Below are 19,147 nucleotides of genomic sequence, written 5' to 3' on the forward strand. Positions count from 1 at the left end.
CCCCTTCCTACATTTCCTCTCTACCCAGCAAAGCCATTTTAACCATCAGAATGGGACTGAAGACATTCTTGGGAAAATCACAAATGTTCTTTTATTTATGCACTCATCTTTTCCCTTCCATGCCATACCCTGGCAATACTTGGTGGGGTATGGCATTTACTTAAAAATGAAGGAAAGAAAAACCATGTTTGAAAGAAATCTAGATGCCATAAAGTGGTAAATAAAATTGTACTGAGAAAGCAAATAAACCCAGGTTTGTATAAAAGATAAAGAGAAATAGTAACAAAAGTGGAGGAGTCTATCCAGGGAGAATGTATAAGCATTCATTAGAGTTTGTATAGATTCTTCTTGGATTTCAGTGATAGTGTCCACTTTTATTCTGAGCACATTTAAACTCTTGAGTACAATGAAAACAGGGCAAACATTCCTTCTCTCCATTGTTAGAATGTTCTTTCCATCTTACCTACTAAGCTCTGTATTTAAGTTATGATATTTGTTCCTTATACTGTGTCTCTAGATTCTTTGCTGCATACTTAGAGGTAACACTTGATTTATGGTTTTCACTTTTATTTCCTAATTCTTCCTGCACAAATCACTTGTTATCATATCATAAAAGAAACCCTCTCTTCAAGGACCTATACCCTCAGTTAATCACTATCATATCTGCCCTCTTTTGTTTCTTTGATAATACTGAAGATTTTGAAATTATCTTTTTGTTCTCTTGAATTATTATTGCTTCCTAATAGAACATAAGCTTCATAAGGGTATTTACACTCCCATATGGGCTTCCCAGGCAGCATTAGTGGTAAGGAACCCTCTTGCCAATGCAGGAGACATAAGAGTTGCAGGTTTGATCCCTGGGTCAGGAAGATTCCCTGGAGGAGGGCATGGCTACCCACTCCAGTATTCTTGCCTGGAGAATCCCATGAACAGAGGACCCTGGCAGGCTACAGTTGATACGATTGCAAGGAGTCGGACACAACTGAAGTGACTTAGCACATAGAACATTCTACTACAACAATGCTGACACCTATGGGAACTTTATGATAGAAGAATGAGTGGACCCATCCATTAATTGTAATAGTAATAATATTAATTATATAGTTATTTTATAATAATATGATTAAGGGATAGTTGATAATATAGTTTGTCATTATAGTTAAATAATGATGAATATAATGAATAGTTAATAATACAGTTAGTATGTATTTAGATCTTTGTTGTAATGAAAAATGGCAATTTGCCTACTCTTCTGTAAGATATGCAAGTATAGTATTTTGTCACAACTTCCAATTTATTTTGTTTTTATGCCTTTTCAAGTCCATTTTTTCAATTAACACAATTACATTTTGAGTTGGTTTTGTTTACTCATAAAATTACAAACCATAAGTATAAGAACTGTTAGTCTCATTGCTGTTTGCCCAGTTCCTATGTACATCTTCAGTACATCTTATTGCCCCCTTATAATAGTGCATAACTATTTTTTTTTTAGATTTATCACTTTAAATGACAACACTGTCGGTTGTAACTCAGAACGCAGTGACTTGGCTCCGTTTTGCCCTGATGTTTGTGTAAATTACAGTACTCAGTCTTGTAAAAGCTTTATCTCATTATGTTATCTTTTACTGGAAAACAATATTTGAAAGATGCTACAATGCTATGAAGATATTAACTTGGAATAACATTTTATTTGTCTTCAATTTTTTAAAAAAATTCTGTAAACTTTTTATACATTAAAAAATTGTAAGACTGTTTCAGAATCAAAATGTCTTGAAGTGTGTTGACTCTTAAACAGTAAATGATAAAGTTTAAAGTCAGCTTACTGGTCCATTTGTGATTTGACTGAACCAGTTCACCTTAGTTTAGTTATGTTTTGAGGTATGCAGAAACCTAATTCCTGATCACTGTATCTGATTTTAAGCAGTCATAGTCTACATCTGCATCCATATTGATAAAGTCTGTAGGTATATACTTTCTATCCCTAGTCACATAGAAAGGATTTAATGCAAAATTTGCCATTTCTCCTTTAAACAATTTCATTTACATATCATCATAGTAAATGCAGATACCTTGAGTCAATTTAATTTACAAATAGTAAAATAAGAACATCATATTGGCCAATGGTGGACTGCCCTTTCCAATCCCCTCCCCAAAAAATCAGAATAAAGAGATTAATTTGGATTATTTTTTTTTCTTTTAACTCTTCAATCATGTGAAGATTGTAATAAATAATAAAATATATTTGAATCAGAAATCAAAGAAGTAAGCAAGGAAATCAAGTGGCCACAATAATATGCTAAGACCAATCACTTCTTAATTGAAAGTTGTCTGTCCTTTATATAAGACAGGAGATAACATAAGTCATTTTAAAGACACCAAATTTTACAGAATGTGTTATTCAGGCCTTTATGTAGATTTGAAACTTCCTATGAAGAGCTTGCCATTGAAAGCAGATACACTAATAAGATCAAATCATTGCCAGATGGGAAGTATTGTATTTAATTTGAGGATGTCATCTATTCAGAGAGAACTTTCCTAACCCCTCTATGTTAAAATATCATTGCTGATCTCTACCATTCTACCACAGATATCCACACCATATATAATACGAAATACACATACAGAACTGGAATAGAAGTCAGGACCATCCCAACCTCCAAATAATTCCAGAAATTTTAGACTTCTTAACAGGTCCCTAATAAGTTGTTTCTCCTCTTTGCACATGATTTGCCTCAAATATGGAAAGAAGTAGGTAGACCACATGCCTCTAAATTTTTCTGTTCTTACATTCTAGGTAAGAAGAAAAATGAAGTCACATAAGCATAACTTGAATAGAGTATAGCCAGGCAATTTGCCTAAGTAATCCTTTTCCCCTACCATTTTAAAAATGGTTGTGAATTAAACAAGGCAAAATTTGGCTTACTTAGTATTCCATTAACCAGACATTTCTATTGACTGGCATGACAGTCAGTTCAGTCGCTCAGTCGTGTCGGACTCTTTGCGACCCCATGAATTGCAGCATGCCAGGCCTCTCTGTCTATCACCAACTCACCGGCATGACAGTAGAACCTCTTAGTTGCATATTTTGTACTCCAGGTAGAAGAAACCAAGTGCTGAATAAATATACGAATAGTGACCATAATAAAAAGAACTTTTAGGCTGTGACAGAAAACAGATTCAACTTGATTTGCCACTCCTATTGACATATTATTGAGATCTGCAAAATGCTAAAAGGCATTGTGTCAAATAAATATTAAAGCACATTCAGTTTCTTACAATGGTAGGTGTTTTAAACTCTACCTTTCTGAAATATTTATAAACAAAATATATGGAATGTTATACACACTAATCTGTTTGAATAATCTGCCTCTATTAGGTAAAACTTTGGGGGTGGGTTTTCAAGATGTAAAATCTAAAGCAGTAGACAGTAAAACCATGGGGCACAACTCCAAGCTCCTGCTCTCTCTTCACGTGTGCAGTGATGCCTTAAGCCCAATGACACAATAGGAACTGGGCCAGATTTTCTTCCTGGCACTCTTGCTTAAGTAACTGTTCTACATGTGATTTGTTGGGCAAATAATATGGCTCCTCTAACAGCCTGCTCATTCATAAAATGGGGGTAAAAATGCTTGCTTCACGGAGTCGTCAGAATGATTAAATGAAAAAAAGTGAATGTAACACATTATGTAAATGAGTAAACTATTAAGTGTCATTGAAAATGTAATGCAACATTATTTCTAAATGGCTCGTTATATTTGAGCCCTAATTACTGGAGTCACATGTTTACAATCCCTTTCTTTTAAAGTGTAATTAAGTTTCCTCTTCATCAAAAAATATAGCATGAATTTATGCATCAACTCTTCATCTCGTATTTGTGGAGAGGAAGCTTTCTGTTTAAAGTATTATGAGTATAAAGGTAACTCTAATGGAAAGCAAGTGGTTTTTTACTCAAGGATGTGTTTCTAATGGATTGTAGGGTTTAGGTGGGAAGAATGCCTCTCTTATTCATTTTTGCACTCACAGCTCTGAACACAGAGCAAGCATTCAAAAAATGCGTGTTGATATGAAATTTGGGAGAGGGCACGCTCACAGGCCCAATCAGCACAACCTTCAGCCATGACTGGCAAGTCAAATTGCCTTCTTGTTTCTGCAAAATCAAGAGAACTGCGATTGTTGTTTCTCTGACTGCTGTTTCACTTTTCTGAGCCTTATAGCTTTCTGAGAGATATCATATTATACTGACATCTTCACTGAAAGAATTCTAAGAAATTTCCTTTTTATGGTTAATTTCTTTATTTTTCAATGTATCAAAAGAAGAGATATATATTAAAAGAGAGAATTTGTATCAAAAGAAACTAACCAAAAGAAGTAAGTTTTAAACACTATTTAGTTATAAACAGGAAGCTAGTTTTCTACCTCTGAAAAAGGATAGTTAACTGACAGCTGTCTGATATAGCTGCCTTCACTGTGTTTTTTTATTATTATTATTATTGGAATATAGACTATAGTTGGTTTACATTGTTGTGTTAATTTCTGCTATGCAGTGAAGTGATTGGGAGATATATATATATATATATATATATATATATATATCCCCTCTATTTTTGGATTTCCTCAATATTTAGGTCAACACAGAGTATTGAGTAGACTTCCTGTGCTATACTCATAGTAGGTTCTCATAGTTATCTACTTTATACTTTATGCATAATGATGTATATATGTCAGTCTCAGTTTCCCAACTCATCCCACCCTTGCTTTTTTCTCCTTGGTCCATACATTTGTTCTCTATGTCTATGTCTCTATTTCTGCTTTTCCAGTAGATTCATCTGTACTATTTTCCTAGATTCCACATATATGTGTTGGTATATGATCAGTTTTACTATTTCTGACTTATTTCACTCTGTATGACAGTCTCTGGATCATCCATGTCTCTGTGAATGGCACAGTTTCATTCCTTTTAATGACTGAGTAGTATTACACTGTATATATGTACTACATTTTCTTTATCCATTCCTCTATTGGTGGACATTTAGGATACTTTCATGTCCTAACTATTGAAAATAGTGCTGCCTGACTTTGTTGTTTTTGATGATGCCTTTGGAAAATTCTTCATGGGTAAGGGTAGTGTCCCCTTTGCTCATTGCTAAGTTTTGTCAGCAAATGCACAAAAGATAAGTAAACACATTTTATATTAGTAATGTAAAATGGAACTGCTTCTATGATTCTTAACATTATTTTTAAAAAAGCTACAGTGTATACATGTCAATCTCAAACTCCCAATCTGTTCCCTCAAATACTGCTATATTTAAGGTGGATAACCAATCTAGTGGAGGTGATGGAATTCCAGTTGAGCTCTTTCAAATCCTAAAAGATGATGCTGTGAAAGTGCTGAACTCAATATGTCAGCAAATTTGGGAAACTCAGCAGTGGCCACAGGACTGGAAAAGGTCAATTTTCATTCCAATCCCAAAGAAAGGCAATGCCAAAGAATGCTCAAACTACTGCACAATTGCACTCATCTCATACACTAGTAAAGTAATGCTCAAAATTCTCCAAGCCAGGCTACAGCAATATGTGAACTGTGAAATTCCAGATGTTCAAGCTGGTTTTAGAAAAGGCAGAGGAACAAGAGATCAAATTGCCAACACCCACTGGATCATCAAAAAAGCAAGAGAGTTCCAGAAAAAGCATCTATTTCTGCCTTATTGACTATGCCAAAGCCTTTGACTGTGTGGATCACAAGAAACTGTGGAAAATTCTTAAAGAGATGGGACTACCAGACCACATGACCTGCCTCCTGAGAAATCTGTTATGCAGGTCAAGAAGTAACAGTTAGAACTGGACATGGAACAACAGACTGGTTCCAAATAGTAAAAGAAGTATGTCAAGGCTGTATATTGTCACCCTGCTTATTTAACTTATATGCAGAGTACATCATGAGAAACACTGGGCTGGATGAAGCACAAGCTGGAATCAAGATTGCTGGGGGAAATATCAATAATCTCATATATGCAGATGACACTACCATTATGACAGAAAGTGAAGAACTAAAGAGCCTCTTGATGAAAGTGAAAGAGGAGAGTGAAAAAGTTGGCTTAAAGCTCAACATTCAGAAAACGAAGATCATGGCATCTGGTCTCATCACTTCATGGCAAATAAATGGGGAAACAGTGGCTGACTTTATTTTGGGGGGTTCCAAAATCACTGCAGATGGTGACTGCAGCCATGAAATTAAAAGACGCTTACTCCTTGGAAGGAAGGTTATGACCAACCTAGATAGCATATTTAAAAGCAGAGACATTAATTTGCCAACAAAGGTCCGTCTAGTCAAGGCTATGGTTTTCCCAGTGGTCATGTATGGATGTGAGAGTTGGGCGGTGAAGAAAGCTGAGCGCCAGAGAATTGATGCTTTTGAACTGTGGTGTTGGAGAAGACTCTTGAGAGTCCCTTGGTCTGCAAGAAGATCCAACCAGTCCATCCTAAAGGAGATCAGTCCTGGGTGTTCACTGGAAGGACTGATGTTGAAGCTGAAACTCCAATACTTTGGCCACCTCATGCGAAGAGTTGACTCACTGGAAAAGACCCTGATGCTGGGAAGGATTGGGGACAGGAGAAGAAGGGGATGACAGAGGATGAGATGGCCAGATGGCATCACCGACTCAATGGACATGGGTTTGGGTTGACTCTGGGAGTTGGAGATGGACAGGGAGGCCTGGCGTGCTGCGATTCATGGGATTGCAAAGAGTCAGACACGACTGAGCGGCTGAACTGAACTGAACTGACTCTTCATTGCAGTGCATAGGCTTCTCATTGTGAGAGCTTCTCTTGTTGTGGAGCACAAGCTCTAGGCATGCAGGCTTTAGTAGTTGTGGCATATGGGCTAAGTTACTCCACAGCATGTGATATCTTCCTGTGTCCCTGCATCGCCAGGTGGATTCTTTTCCACTGTATTACCAGGGAAGTCCCATAAAGATATTATTCTTATGTCCCATTGCAATCAGATTTGTGTAATGATTTTGGCATATACTTAGCTTTTGCTAATTACTTAGCTGGTCATTGAACTACTCTTCAATGAGAATGTTAGATGGAAAACATTGTAGATATTCTGAAAAGAATAAGATAAGAACATTACTTGAAGGGATTTGAAATGAGTTACTTAGAGTTACGTACAATGACAAACAATAATACAGTGGAGAACTGAAAAGTGCTTCCTCCCTGATGTAAGTGATGGTGTGCTAAAGATGCATGCAAGGAGTACTGAATTCCAGCTGCTAACATCAGAGAGCTTCAGAGGTGTGAGAGACATGATGGGATGCGTTGGGTTATTTTACACAAAGAGAAGGAAATTCCAAAATAATCGGTGTGATCATGGCACAGTGTCATCAATGTGAAGATTTGGAAATGGCAAATAACTTCCATGTACTTGAAGCCTGGCACTCATGGTGAGTTGTGGGGGAAGACAGACTAGAAAGAGATCGGGTCATAGGAGTCTTGAGTGCAATAGTAGGGTATTTGAACTTGCTTCTGTGAGGCATCAAGGGTGTTTGATGGTGGTAGTAACTATCTAAAATGCATTTTAGGAAAATTTACAAATCTCTCTGTGGAAGGGGATTAGAGAAATAAAAACTGAGAGGTTTTTGCACCAGTCCAAAAAACAATAGAAAAACATCTGGAGTTGCCACAGGAATGGAAAGGAGGGGGCATAATGGAGCTTACAGAAATAAAATTTGTGTAAACGTGGTCTTACAATTATGCCTTCGGAGAACTGACCGCTGGCAGAGTGTGAAGTGGATAGATTTAATTTTCCATGTCTTTCTGCTATTTGCCTTCCCTCCTGATACCAGTGCATTCTTGCTTTCTCAGTCCACCCCTACAGTAGCCACTCAGCCACCAGCCAAACTTTCAGACCCTCAGAGGGAGGTGCCGTAATACCATAACAACTTGTGATACAATTGGAATGGATACCCTTCCTAAGGGAAGAGTTTATAATGAAGGTTTTCTGGATACAGTGGGATTTGTTTTTCAGCTTGGGTTTTCTTCACCATTTCCCTTATACACATCATACATGTACCCCTAGTTCAGCACATTCTTTCCTCATGTCAGAGACAAAAGAGAAAACAAGGGGAAGCAGTTCAGGACCCTCTCCTGCATCTGTGTACTCTCCTTACCTCTTTTTTTTTTCCATTGGAGTATTGTTGATTTACAATGTTGTGTTAATTTCAGATGTACAGCAAAGTGATTCAGTTATACACACACAAATAGATACATATGGGCTTCCCAGGTGATTCTGTGGTAAAGAATTTACCTGCCAAGCAGAAACTTGGGACTGATTCCTGAGTTGGGAAGATTCCCTGGAGAAGGAAATGGCAAGCCACTCAAGTATTCTTGCCTGAAGAATTCCATGGAAGAGGAGCCTAGCAGGCTATAGTCCATGGGTCACAAAGAGTTGGACATGACTTAGCAACTAAACAGCATGCATACATATATGTAGGTATACACACATTTGCATACATATAACATAGTTATACACACATATGTACATATTCTTTTTCAGATTCTTTTCCATTATAGGTTATTTCAAGATATTAAATATTGTTACCTGTGCCATATAATAGTTCCTTGTTTATTTTAAATGTAGAAGTATGCATACGTTGATCCCAATCTCCTAATTTATCCCTTCTCCCCCCAATGCTTTTCACCCTTTCCATCTTTGGTAACTGTAAGTTTGTTTTCTACATCTGTGACTCTATTTCTGTTTTATAAATAAGTTTGTTTGTACCGTTTTTTAAAGTCTACATTTAAGTAATATCATATGATATTTGTCTTTCTCTGATTTACTTCATTTAGTAGGGTAATCTCTAGGTCCACCATGTTGCTGCAAATGGCATTATTTCATTATTTTTTATGGCTGAATAAAACTTTCTTATATATATATATATATACACCACATCTTTATGCATTCATCTGTCTCTGGACATTTAGATTTCTTCCATGTCTTAGGTATTGAAAATAGCACTGCTGTGAACATTGAGACACATGTATCTTTTACAGTTAGATTTTTCTCCAGATATATTTCCAGAAGTGGCTGTGTGGGATCATATGGTTATTCTATTTTTAGTTTTTTAATGAACCACCATCCTATTCTCAATAGTGACTGTACCAATTTGCATTTCCACCAACAGTGTAGGAGGGTGGCTCTGGAAAAGTAGAAGGGTGAAGGTCATGCCTCTTATCTCTAGAGTTTCTGTATTGTAAACTCCAGGGGGCACTACTCACAGAATGATACAATAGAAGACAACATAAGAGCCTTTCCCCACTGTCTCCTGCTTTTTCCTGTCCTTGAGGTTTTCAACAGCACAGGCTCACCCTGCTAATCCTGCTTGTCTCCCTCAGTGTACATCTTCCTCTCCCTTTTCCACATCATGAACCCTGGTATAGCATAAAATCACCCACAGGACAAACAGAAACAATGGCTGCTTTTGCTTAGACACTAGGTGCAGTACGATCTGCTTTTCAAGCTCTGCTTTTGTATACTTCCCCAATCCTTTATTCATGTATTTTGATCATTATGTCTGCTGTCCAATGCTCTATCAAAGAATCATCTTAGTAATAAGAGATGATTCAGAATAGCCAGCCCCCACCAAAGAAGGCAGGAGGCAGAAAGTCTTTGAAGAAAGAACTAAGTTTCAAGAAAACAAAGATTGGCTCTTTTTAAGAGTGAATATGTATGTCCAAATTACTTCAGTTACCATAAAGACATCTTTCCAGAACAGTTGGCTAATATCACAGGCTCCCCCATTAGGATTCAACTTCACAGTTGTGAATAACAACCACAAGGGAAAGGGAAGAAAAAAAAAAGATAATCCTGTATTTTATTGTTAAACAAATGTACCATTCTTGAGTTTTTTTTTTTTTTTCTTGTCCCTCCTTTCCATATTCCTAGATGAGGAAGATAAATAACAGCAGGTTTAATACTATTGACAGAAGCCTTTCTGTGTATAAACCTGTTTTCTCTACAAATGCATCATGTCCATGGGGGACAGTGAGAGCAAGATTGAAGATTCATTAATATATCCCCATAAGCAAAGAGCAAATGAATCTCATGCCTGACTCTGAGAATATGTGGAATGACTCACTCAACCAGCTGTCTAGATCGCTTCTGGCTGGAAATATCAGAACCAGAATTGAATAATCTCATGTTAATGGATAAAGAAAAAATACAAATCCGCGGTACGTGTTTATCTTGTAGAGTGCCATTGTGTCTAATTGGAGATGTACTGCAAAATACTCACTTTATTGAGATTATTATATGCTTAAGCATAAGTTCTGTGTGGAGATGTTCTGTTCTGTTTTCAGACTGAATTTTGTGGTCATGAAAGTTACAGAAGATTTTGATAGGGGGTGACATTTCTATTGGTTCTTTATTTCTAAATGCAAAATTAGTGAAAGATGGCAGCCTTAGAAACAAACTGACTTATCTTCTTCCCCTAGCTCCTTGCAGTTAGCCTAAACCCAGACACATTTGTGGGCTTCATCTCTGTTTTGGAGAGGAAAATCCTACATATGAAAGGACATAAGAACTGCCATCTGGTCCTGGTGATTTTTCTACGTCTTGTTTATCTATTAGGTGTAGAACATCTTGTACATTAACCACTATTTGATCTAATAATTCTCATCTGTTTCCCTTGCCTGTTTCCAAAGACATTTGGCAAATGAGACTCCCTCGAACATATTCCTTAAAAAACGAAAGCAAATCATTCGTTTAACATCTCAGCCTACTCTCTTCGCTTTTAAAGACCAAGTCAGGAATGTATGTTCTACCCTTTCTTTTCTCACTAGAGAAGCTTCAAGCCTATGTTTGTCAGCTGGGTCCCAAGTCCTACCTTCTCAGTCCTTCATTTTTTCCCCTTTTTGTGAGTGAAGAAGTAACATATATTTTTGTGATTAATAAACTGGGCTTTAGTAAATTTAAACAAAAAAGCCAAATATGTTTGATTGATGGCATTGTGAATATTCTTTTCTATTCTTTTCCTAACTTTCTATAAGTATCATGTATTTTTGAAAATGTTGATGTCTTTTATTTCTTTTTTCTTTTTAGAAATGACACTTATTTAAAAAATCATTTTTTAACTCTACAAACAGTTGTGGAATACCTACTATGCAGTGAGAATACAGTGCAGTGAGAAACCGACCAAAGTCCCATCCTGCATGCAGGAAATATAGTCTAGAGAGGAAGCTAGAAATAAATCAGACAACCTCACACTTAGTCATATAATAGCACCTATGATAAGTGTGGGGGACATGTATGAAATACAATGGGAAGAGTGTATAGCATTCTACTGAGAGGAACAAGAACTTAATTTTTTTAACAAAATGGTCTCTTTTGGAGTGAATGTGCACACTGAAAACACGTCTATTACCAAAAACACATTTTTCTGCAACTGATGATTAATAGCATCCTAATAGGTTTAAACTTTAATTTTGAAATAACAGCTGCAAAGAAAAAAAAAGACTCCTGGTTATTCTGGTTTTTGTTTGCTTTTTGAAAGGACAGCCATGCTAGTCTGGAAGAACAGGGAGAGTTTCCCTGGAGAAGTGACTTTTGATCTTAATCAGAAGGTTAAGTGGGAAGAAATGTTCCAGGTTTGGGAAAAATCGTTGAAGGCCCTGAGGCAGAAAGAAACACATTGCATTTGTGAAAAATGAAAGAATTCAAGTTAACCAAAACAGACTAAGCAAGAGGTTGCAAAGCGAATCTGGAAGAGGAGGCAGGAGGCAGATCAGGTCATGCTGAGCTTGGCATCCCCTATTAAGGACTTCGGTATTTATCCTAAAAATGATGTTGGTGCCTCTGAAGGGTTTTAAACTCGGCAGTTATGTGAACAAGGACACCAAACTTGCTAGGATAGCATTTGGGGAATTAAAGTTTAACCCCCAAGTTATCTCACGAAAACCAAGTCAGTGGTGGGTGCATATGTATTCTAGAATATGCCACAGAGATCTAGCAAATCCTAATATAACAGACTTTAAGAGGAACCCTCCCCTTGACCTTTGGGATTTTGAAACTGCATGATTAGGGAAGCACTAATCATGTGACAACAACAGACTGGTTCCAAATAGGAAAAGGAGTACGTCAAGGCTGTATATTGTCACCCTGCTTATTTAACTTATATGCAGAGTACATCATGAGAAATGCTGGGCTGGAAGAAACACAAGCTGGAATCAAGATTGCCAGGAGAAATATCAATAACCTCAGACAGGCAGATGACATCACGCTTATGGCAGAAAGTGAAGAACTAAAGAGCCTCTTGATGAAAGTGAAAGAGAAGAGTGAAAAAGTTGGCTTAAAGCTCAACATTCAGAAAACTAACATCATGGCATCTGGTCTCATCACTTCATGGAAAATAGATGGGGAAACAGTGGAAACAGTGTCAGACTTGATTTTTTTGAGCTCCAAAATCACTGCAGATGGTGATTCCAGCCATGAAATTAAAAGATGCTTACTCCTTGGAAGGAAAGTTATGACCAACCTAGATAGCATATTTAAAAGCAGAGATATTACTTTGCCAACAAATGTCCGTCTAGTCAAGGCTATGGTTTTTCCAGTAGTCATGTATGGATGTGAGAGTTGGACAGTGAAGAAAGCTGAGCGCCGAAGAATTGATGCTTTTGAACTGTGGTGTTGGAGAAGACTCTTGAGAGTCCCTTGGACTGCAAGGAGATCCAACCAGCCCATCCTAAAGGAGATCAGTCCTAGGTGTTCATTGGAAGGACTGATGTTGAAGCTGAAACTCCAATACTTTGGCCACCTCGTGTGAAGAGTTGACTCATTGGAAAAGACCCTGATGCTGGGAAGGATTGGGGGCAGGAGGAGAAGGGGACGACAGAGGATGAGATGGTTGGATGGCATCACCGACTTTGATGGACATGAGTTTGGGTAAACTCCGGGAGTTGGTGATGGGCAGGGAGGCCTGGCGTGCTGTGATTCATGGGGTCACAAAGAGTCGGACAAGACTGAGCGACTGAACTGAACTGAATCATGTGACTAGTAACTGAGCATAAAAATAATAGCAATATTATGAGGCAAAAACTTGGCCCCAGCCATATTCAGCATTTATGATTGTGGGTAGAGCTAGTCTCCACAGTGACTTAAACAGGGCGCTGAAGTTCAGAGGTATATGATGTAGTAAGTAAGAAACAGAATTCCCCACATCACTGTCCTGTTTATGAAAGCAGGGGCCCCTCCCTTAGCATGAAAAGGGCCTAGAGTTTTAACATTGCAGCCAGGATTGACTGCCTTAAGCTCAGATCCTTCCTCGGTTGTCCTGGATCTTTACAGAAGGCCCAGGGGATCTCTCTCGGATAAGTTAACCCTCACCTCTCAGCAATGACAGACTTGATGTTGTGTTTTAAAGTAATTACTTGGTGCAATTTGAAAACTGGTTGGAGATGACAAGTGTGAACAATGAACACATGACCATTGAAGTTATCAGACAGGAGGTTGAAGGAGTTTGAATTAGTGGTAATATGGATGTACAGGTAAATGAGATTTAGGAAACTGATTTAGAAGTAAAATTGGCAAGATTTTTGTGATGCACTGGCTACTGGAAATTAGGAAAAAGAAAGTGACAGGTTTGGTTCCTTGCTTTAAAGCTTGAATTGAATGTATGATGACTCCTTTCCCTGAGATAGAGAATATTTGAGAAGACTCAAATTTGGAAATTAAGACCATGCATTTGGCTTTGGATATGTAGAGGAGAGATTCTCTTAAATGGAATAAACTTTAGAAAAGAGATCTCTTTCTTTTAGGGTAGGCAGTATGGAGTAAAACCACTGATGAAGCAATGTATAGACATATGAAAAGATGGAGCTCTAAAAATTAAGGTAACTCTTCCTTATTCATGGCTCTGTTGTCACCACTTGCATTTTCTCTGTTTCTCAAAATTGTCTAAAGTAATTGCCTTTAGGGTTGACATTTATCTTTTGAGTTTCAGCCTTGAAGTATGTCAGTATGGAAAACATCCTATATATCTATTAGGTTACTCCTGTGTTATACGTGTAGATTGAAAGTAAGGCCAGATGTCACAAGTTTGTTGTTTTGTCGTTGAGTTGCTAAGTCATATCTGAGCCTTTGCAGCCCTGTGAATTGTAGCACACCAATTTTCCCTGTCCTTCACTGTTTCCCAGAGTTTGCTCAGATTCATGTCCATTGAGTCGGTGATGCCGTAGCTCCATAGAACAGGATGTCATTTTGTCCAATCTACTGATCACTCTCCTCTGCCCACCAGCAGGGCTTCTTGAATTTGAGAGCTGCAGGAGCACTGGAAGCTGCTGATGGCTTCCTTTATTCCTTGTCTTTCTTATCCTGCCACATCTTCCATCAATTACCCCAAGTGTGGAAGTTGGGCTGCCTATAGGAAATGAGTGACTATGTTCAATAAGTCGCAACCCATCCCTTTAGGGTGTTCTCCTATTGTTATAACGTTTCTTGGATGAAATTTGGTGTGTGTATGTGTATGTACACAACTGTGGTGAATATGTATTAATATAATTTGTTTTCGAAATGGAAAGATTAGTCTTCTGTAATGCAGTTTTAAAATTTTTAATATATTATTTCATTCTTTGATGATAATCCTATCCAACGCTCTTTAAACTTTAAGAGTACTTGAACAGACAGTTTGAGATATTTATTTTCTCTGTACACTGTTCAAAGACTTGATTGATTGTGGTGAGATGAGTTTTGAAATGGATATTTCAATAACTCGATGGTAGATGTCAAAGCACTTATGCGTACGTGTATTGTGCAGGTATCTCCTGAATTTAATAAGAATTAATGTTTTTAGTGAAAAAATATGTAAATTATAGCATTGAGTACAAGCCTATTCTTTTAAAAAATGTGGTGGATATAACTGTTTAAGCAGTGGTTGAATTAGGATCTATTTAAAAAATGTTTTGTGGTTTATGTTGTATTTATGAAAAAGGTCACCAATTCAAAACTTAATGCGTCTTTAAATTATTGCACATTTCTATATGGAAAAAAAGAGCTAAACAGACTGTAGCAAAGTAAAACACTTAAATATTACATATCCTCTATTTCTAGTTTCTTTCGAGGGGGGCATAAAATCATTCTAGGCTTCTCAGGTGGATCAGTGGTAAAGAATCTGCCTGCCAACACAGGTGACTCAGGAGATGTGGGTTTGATCCCTGGGTTGGGAAGATCCCCTGAAGAAGGAAATGGCAACCCTCTCTAGTATTGTCTGAAAAATCCCATGGTCATAGGAGCCTGGTGGGCTACAGTTCATGGGATCACAAAGAATCAGACACGACTTAGTGACTGAACAACATAACATCATTCCAGAATGAGTTTCTAGTCAGCTATCATCTTCTAGCCACCTTAACTCATGCATAGAAAGACCAGTGAGATCAGGAAGAACATTTCTTCTTACACAGAGTGTAGCCAATTGCTTGGTTGAGGCGAACAGATCTTAATTAGCGGAAACTCCCTAAGTGCCATCAATAAAGATGCTGTTGCCTTCCCAACTCCAGCAGGCAGCGTATGAAGTTCACAGTAAAGATTAATTTTAACAAACTCGTCTTGTCAATTTTGAAGGAAGATTCAGTGAGATCTTTAAGTTAACTGATGGAACCCAGTGTTTAAGACCAGAGAACAGGCTGTAAGAAAGTGCAGGTGCCTTCTGCCTTCTGAATGTAAGATTCTTTTTTCCTTTTCTATGATTGCTCTGTAAGAAAATTAATTTTATTCTTGATATTAGGAGTTGTATAAATTTGCCTTGATGATTGAAATGACATACATTTAAAAATGTGCTAATGATTTGATGTGTGGAAGGTAGATAAATGCCTTTGCATCCTAAATATTTGGAGCTGAAGAATGAATGGCCTGCACATCTGAAGATCTTTAACAGCCAATTATTCAAACCTCAGGTTCATGGAGGTGAGAAAAATTATTTGGAGATGGGCTAAGTCCAAAATGGTAGCAGAGTACCAGAGTGACATTATCTACATTCTGAGAAAAGAAACAAACAATTTTCTAATAACATGGAATTTGAAAGAACATTTTAGACTCTGAATGGTAAATCTGTTTGAAATTCATGAACTACTTTGATGTATCAAAGATTTCATTTTCAGGCAGATCAAATCATATTCCATACATGTGTCTTAACACATGGTGTATCTTTGTCATTATAATGTGGATGCCATCCTTATTCTGATTAAAGCCCAGCACTATAATGGGGACTGCTAATATACATTATGAAATTGTAAAGTCTTTTCATAGGCTTTAAAAGGGTGTTAACTTGCCTTTACTAAATTTATATAAATGTGGTGGTCAAGGTCAGATTAAGACCTTTGAGGACTGTAAGTATTGAAAACATTATAATACCTCCTTTCCTACCCCAACTCAAAATATTAACAGAGGTGAAATTACCATAAGTATGTTAGGAAGTACAAAAAGCTTCTTTTTCTATGATGATCTTTACTGGTACTTTTATATTGAAATCTCAAAGATTCTTAAACCATTATTATTATCAGCATCATTATTATTTGCTATTCCTGTGCTTTGCTAATATTCTAAACAGTTGTTTATTATGTTTTTGAGTTAACCCAACAGAACATATGTCTATTACATTATATATTTTATTTTGCATCTTTATCTATCAATTAAAAAAGGAAATCTCTGCAAGTATGGGAGACAGCCAACTGCAGCTCAACAGGACTCCCATTAAGTGGCTTTCTTTTTTCCTGTCCACATTGTTGCTTTCAACTAAACGCATTAATATGTCTAGTTGTTTTATAAGCAGCCAAAATTTTGTTATGTCAATCAATAAGTCACAACAGTTGACACAAACTTAACTATTTGACCAGAGGGACACCCCTGGCAGTCCAGTGGTTAAGAATCTGCCTTCCATTGCAGGGGTCACAGGTTTAATCCCTGGTCGGGGAATTAGGATCCCACATGCTACACAGAACAGCTGAAAAAAATGTAAAGTTAAAAATTATTTGACCAGAGATAATTAACAATTGAAAAATTAAGAGCCACAAGAATTTACCCCAAATTGTGCTCAGAAAATTTTTGAAAATCATTAAGTTCTGTTTCTAAGATAAGAGGAGAAGGCAATGGCACCCCACTCCAGTACTCTTGCCTGGAGAATCCCAGGGACGGTAGAGCCTGGTGGGCTGCCGTCTATGGGGTCGCACAGAGTCGGACATGACTGAAGTGACTTAGCAGCAGCAGCAGCAGCAGGTAAGATAAGAGTTTGGGATGATCTAAGATAGTTCTACTTCATTCCAGGGATAAATAGAGATAGGAAGAAAAAAAGATAATTTTTTTTTTTTTAAATCTGCTTGTCATTCCTATCTAGAATTTGACCTGTGGTCACTTCTTTAGATCTCACAGGTATGGTACAAATGGCAGAGTGGGGGTCTGCTCTAAAATTTGAAGAGACTAAACAAGGAAGAGGGTGAAAGGCTGGGTTGTTTAGCTGCGTGGCTCTGATACTCTTCTCACTACTGTCTCCCACATTTCTATCCTCCAATTCCCTGCCAATTCCCATATTTTCCTCCTCCTCCTCTTCTTCATCATCATCAGCAGCAGCAGCCTCCTCTTCCCTTTTCTCCCCCTCCTACTTCTTCATCTCTTTCCTCCCATCCCCTCCCCGCCTTCTCACATACGCTTTCTTCTTTCTCCTTTCTCCTCAACCTCCCTTTTTTCAATACTCCTCTGGGTTTGCAGCTACACATCGACAGCTCTGGCCTAAGTATGGATGTCATTCTTTTCCTTCCTTATACTCTACACAAGATAGTTTGTCATTTTCCAGTAGATTTCACTAAACACAAAGGAAACACAAGGACAAAGAATACTGAGACATAAAAGTTTTCTGCGCATAAAGTACAGTTTTGTTCTTTATAATAGAATTTATCATAGACCCCATTTGATTTTAAGCAATATCTTGGATATTATAAGATGCTCAAACTTAAATCTCAGGGGATAGCACAGGTCAGCAAGCAGCTTGGATGAATTATTTTCTTAGCTATCAGTCTTCATATGGAGAGTTTCCTATTGACCAAGAGTTTGCTTTTGTACATTTGATACCTTTGTGGTTTTGTTCTGCAGATATTAAGTGCTTTTGTTCTGTTTATTTAAATATAGATAATTGTCTAGAAATCTCATTCCAATGGACTGTCCAGTGCCCTCCCCAAGTACTTGTAAATTCCTGAAAGCTTTTGAGTTTATGATCACATCTCACTCCAACCTTCAGCTTCTACTCAATTAATTCAGTTTGTAATCCAGTTCATCCTCCAGCATGAGTTATTTTTGTCCCACATGGTGTGAACCCACACGTGAAGCTCAAAACTAAAATTTACTCTGAATTTCCCTCCAATTTAAAAATACACATTCAAGTAAACAAAAACAATTCACACAAGATTTTTGTGTTTCTAACTTGTTGTGACACTGGTATTTACACCTAAATGCACACACACACACACACACACACACACACACACACACAGCTTTATATAGAATACTAGGCACCTTTGTTCATAAACATTTCTTTTACTAAAATGCAAATATGAGATTTAATCTCCCAATTTATACCTCATGCTTTCTATTTTTATCTCTCTTCTCTACCTTTCTGTTTTATTCTCTGCCCACTCTCTTTCAAGTAGAAAATAATATTGTTATTAATACAGACAATATTTCACTTTTCCAGCTCCTGCGTCTCAACACTCTTCTGGGCTTCTTTTTTGCATACTTTTGTCTTGCTGAAGCTTTCAAATTACCTCCTAGAAGCTAGTTCAGGCTCTGTTGTTTTCTTTAATTTTTCCCCTCCCCCAAAGTAGTAGATAATACTTAAGATCTTTCAAATGAGATCTGTTCCTTAAACTTTTAGAGTTTTATTTTATCCTTAGAGATCCAATGTTTTTAACATATCTTAATAGAACATAATACCCTTTGGCTACTGAGAATTGTACATACACAGTTATGTTAAATTAGTTTCAATTTCATTAGTAAAGTCATAAACTGACCCAGGTTTCGATGTTTGTGAATGAAAAGTTTCTTACTGGCTTTTTCCCTGGTTTCTAGTTGCCATAAAATGAAATCCTAACTGGGCTCTATGGGCTATCTTTG

This window comes from Giraffa tippelskirchi, chromosome 2 (genome assembly GCF_054371585.1).
Source record: "Giraffa tippelskirchi isolate mGirTip1 chromosome 2, T2T-mGirTip1v1.2.pri, whole genome shotgun sequence".
NCBI classification, from domain to species: domain Eukaryota; kingdom Metazoa; phylum Chordata; class Mammalia; order Artiodactyla; family Giraffidae; genus Giraffa; species Giraffa tippelskirchi.